General features: G+C 41.6%; 1 long non-coding RNA gene across 1 annotated transcript; it reads right to left on the reverse strand.

Annotated features, from left to right (window-relative positions):
- Positions 1-410: 410 nt before the first annotated feature.
- On the reverse strand, positions 411-1373 carry LOC113464964 (uncharacterized). The gene is made up of 4 exons (XR_003389815.1): positions 1146-1373; positions 920-1055; positions 577-836; positions 411-502 (listed from the first exon to the last, which is right to left on the reverse strand). It is a non-coding gene; the product is annotated as an uncharacterized LOC113464964 (long non-coding RNA).
- Positions 1374-4877: the final 3504 nt, after the last annotated feature.

The raw sequence follows: 4877 nt of genomic DNA on the forward strand, positions 1-4877 counted from the left end.
ATTTTTGATATCAGAACGACAAGAAAATTTTACTCTACCATCTGAACACCATACAAGCTGTTCCAGTATATTTAAAATCATCCTTAACTCCTGAATAAAAGAACCAGATATAACTTAACTTTCCATTCAGCATCTATAGATACATCAGAATTGACCATCTAAAAGAACTGAAGCTACATCAATATTTTCTATGTAGAAATGACAGGCTAATTATCACTGACAGGATAACACCATAATCTTAACAATATTCAAAGATAATTCTATCCTCTTATATAGTATCGACTTCACTGGGTGGGGTGTCAAAATGATTAAGCGATGTCAATATTCCTTAAATGATTATCAATGCTAATTTTATTGATATTAGAAATCGTACAATTTCTACCAGGCTTGAGAATAATTTCTACCTTCTTCTTTTTTTAAAATTTAGATCTTTCTTATTGTCCTTGGAGAGTCATCATTACGCATTCAGATCTTCCTCTTTTCATGAATTAACGTTGAGAATCTAAAATTACATTAATTTAACAATGAATCCATGATACAAATAAATTAATTCAGAAATTACAATTTAATACTGACCGATATATAAAACACCGATCCATCTAAGACACCTTCTTTATCATTCACTTTGAGTCATTATTCATTTGCAGGACTGACACTTGATTTTATGAATTAGAAATATATGACCTTCCGGAGCGTTCGTCATGGCTAAATTCAGGATTAGCATAAATCGACTTCAATCTAGACAATCTTCTCCGCTCTCCCAATTGATCAGATTTATACCATCTACCAGAGCGTCATAATACAACGAACAATTATCGAACGACACTTTCCATGACCTATATAACGAAAGTAATACAAGAACAGAGATTAATAATTACTCCAAACATTAATTCAGATAAATGCCTAATTTATTATTTACCTTTGTCTGATACATTTACTCCACCATCAGCCCAATTGGATGTATGTCTCAAGTCAACGTCAAGATCAACTAATTCATCAACATCATACTTCATAACATCAAGGCTACTAATTCACATTCTGATTTCTCTAGAGACCTGCTCGAAGAATAAAAGTAGATTTAAAATATATCATTACTTCGAATGCTCAGTAAACATTACAACCTTTAAAACTATTTAAATACATACCCTGATATGTTTCAATAACACCCATCTCGGCCACTGTTAGGGATGGTTGCCCTAACTGGGAGCCGGACTTGGAGAATCGGGAATTTTTAAATAATAACTCGAAAAGTTTCCCTCAGAAACCCACAACCGTTTATTAAACAAAATGAGTTAGACGAGACTGAAATTAAAATGGAAAAATCCAGACGGGACTGCCCGTCTAGCCCTGACGTCCTCGGTGGCGGTCACCGGTGTTAGTATGGGGAGAATTTCTGGAAACAACTCGGAAAAATACAGATTATACGGTGCACGAATACTCGTGCAATTAATTGGCAGAAGACGTGTGCGACCGACTCGTCTTCGCCTCGCGTGGACTGTATAATTTTGTTGACACGAGAAGAGAACAACTCGTTCCCTCGTGCCAAACCTTGTATCAAATGAGGCCTTGGATAATCCGGAATGTTGTAAATCTCCGGATTTTCGGTTGGCCGTTTCACTCGTGCACTGCGGTATGACCACGCAGAGAGCCCTGTGACGAACACGTCGGACCACTTTGGTGCTTAACAATTTCCTTGAGCGAAAATCTCGGTGGGCCTACAACTGCGACCGGGGTCCCGGGCCGATACCGGTATGCCGAGACGTAGGAGGATGCACCGGATAGCACCAACTAACACCGGTTACAGCATATTGCTGCAGATCGGGTATGATGGTCACGACGCCGTGACAAATGCGACTTTTACCACCGCAATGGCAAAGGGCTTCCGGCTTCCCGGTAAAAGCCGCACTGCTCTAACAAGCGAAACTCGCGTCCGAGCGATGACTGAAGGATCACCTTCGAAATCACCCTGATACGGTCAAGGTGCGTGAGATTCCTCTCAATGCAGTAGATCTGTACCGATCTACTGCAGTTCCGAAATAATAATAGAGTATTGCAGCAAACAGCTGATTTTAATCCGGAACGCAGACGGATTCCTCAACGTCTGGTCGGTTTTAATCCGCTTAACGAATTCTGAGAACCTTCTCAGAATTCGGCTGGAATACCTGTGTCTCGGTAGACGCACCGATTCGGAGTGACAATAGGTCGCGGTACGCGTATGATTGCCGATACACGGCTCTCTCTCTTTTCCTATACGCAACTCGCTCGCTCTCGTACTCAGGGCGTATACACGCCCGTATGAGTCACCGCTCGGGAAATATAAGAAATGGATCAACATTTCTTAATCCCTGAACTATAATAATATCTATTTAACGGAACTTTCTGTTTAAAATTTTCGCGTACACGTAATTCTTCAATTTATCAAGGAATTAGCTGACCACTAATTCCTCCGAACTAATTTCCCGTCGTTATGCAATACGTGCGGAGGCGCATGTATCTCATGCTGACCACTCCGACTTATACGTATTTTTAACAGCCACTTCGATTTACATTCTTTGGAAGCTCGATCAATCCGACCTCCGATTGTGATCATACATATGGGTGATTTAATCCTCGTCGACTCAATAAATGGCCATCTCAATCCTCTCCGGCCTCACCGTGCGACTTTAACGTAGTCATCAAATCATCCATGCCTTCTGAAACAAAATTTTTCTCAGCCAGACACTTTAACTCTGTCATATATATCCTCACAACTTCAAACGTTCACAAACAATGACTTCCTTGTTGAAACCTTCGTCTGGTTCACAACTGATTCATTCGAGTTCTAAATTTCCCCAAAACCAACAATGCTAAGCGACAAAATGTACGGTCTCCATAGTGTCCTCGCGCTATCAAGTCACTTCTTGGCACTTCTCCGAGAATAAAATCAATCATCTGTCATTGATAACCAAGCCGTAACCATCATTTAACCTAACTTCCGCTTATCGAGACTTCAACCTAAGAGTCACAATGGTCAGGAGAGGGATTAAAATATTATTAATCAATATCACAGACAAATCACTATCCTCCTTGCAACCAATCGCCTGTTTCAGCATTTCCAATTACTGCGAATCACCACTTTTTGCTGTACATGTAACTAATCGCCACCATCTTACAACTCTTCCACACGATCAAATTGGTTCTCAAGAAACCGAAGGATGGCGCCACATCATCCAGTGCATGTATGGCGGGAACTCTTACAAAGTTGAAACAGAATATAACGCATTAGATCAAACAGTCCTTTACTGTTATCATTCTCCTTTCATGATCAATCAAAGCGCGACTGACCCTCGACACACCTCACCTATAAACATAGAACAACTTTAACCCGTTGCGTCGGTTTACCCTCCTAATTTGCTTGTACAATGCATATCCCAGGATGAATCTCTACTCCTACTTTATAACAAATCAATGAGTCGAAACGTTTCATCGACAGAAACAATCTCGTTCAATCTTTAATTGAATGCCACAAACCCCCAGAAACAGGCGTCTATGCAACCTCTTTGAGATTCACACCCAGGCTAAGGCGGAAGAACTACAGAAAAGCGCAACAATAGAAATAAAATAAAATAATGGAAATAAAGTCAGGGGTGTGACGAGTGTATTTAAACATTTAGCTCTCTAAAATATCCCCTACGAGACGTCTCATCAACAAGAAGAAGACGACATCAAACTCTCGACTTCGCGCAATCCTTATACATATATTTCCGTATCGTCCTGCAGTAGATTTAAGAATCAAAACAAAGGTACATGTTTAAAAAAGTAACAAGTTAATTTTCAAACCGTCTCTCTGATTTAATTTTAATATCGTCCGGAATAATAATATTCTCGGGACCGTATTGAGGTCTCGAGAAAGTCACCGCGATAATATAAAAACATCGATACACGAGCTGAGTTTCTTGCCGGCTCGGTCGTTTTAACGGTCGCGATGTTTAGATTCCGCGATCGGAAAAAGTTCGAATAGGGCAGAGCGCGACAGAGTACGACGACACGCGCGTGAAGTGTCACCTGAGCGCGAGCGAGACAGAGATACCTCGCGATTCCCACCTCGCGATGACCGAGGTAACGGCCGTTTTCGGCAAGACGATCATTCCGTTAGGAGATTTCCGTGATCGAGGAGTTCGTCACGAGGGTTTTCGTCTCGAGGTTTCCGCGGTTCTAAGTGTTCCGCGTATTGACTGTGTCCGCGACAGAGGATTGCACCTCAATCATTCCTGTTTCGGTTTTTATATCACTGAGTTCCGCGCATCGGTTCTTCCAGTGCAAAGAAGTGCGGCGCGATTAATTCCGGTTCCAGTTTCGGTGTCGGTTCAGTATCGGTCTCGCGTNGTGAGCCCATATTTATTTCTTTGTCTTTTCGCAGCGATCGTGATATTCGGCGCCCAGACCGAAGCAGCAGGCGCCGTCGATAGGCTGCAGGATAGACGGAGGACACGAGGACGGCCCGCCGGACGCGGAAAATTCCCGGCTATCCCGGTTCCTACCAGGTCCTCCAGGGAAGACAGATTATTTAAATAAACCAGGTTTCATTTTTTCGATAAATTGCTGATTCTAATTATTTGAACACCCGTTCTCCCGGCCGAACCCCGTTAGGGCCGCCTATCCCTAACAGTACATATCTTTGGAATAAAAGAAATAAAGAAAAACAAAACACAAATAAAGATAACGCAAAGAATAGATAAGATTCACAACTGTATAACCATTTCCGCACCCCCCATAATTTACTGTACTAAAGAAATATCAGATCTCAAAGATTAAGAGTCTTCGTGGATACTTCCAAATAATAAACCGAGTCTATGCTTCAAGTTTTAACAGTCTCAGACCATGTTTAAGACATAATC

The sequence above is a fragment of the Ceratina calcarata genome, unplaced genomic scaffold (genome assembly GCF_001652005.2).
Source record: "Ceratina calcarata isolate Rehan_Ccalc_2016 unplaced genomic scaffold, ASM165200v1 scaffold688, whole genome shotgun sequence".
NCBI lineage: Eukaryota > Metazoa > Arthropoda > Insecta > Hymenoptera > Apidae > Ceratina > Ceratina calcarata.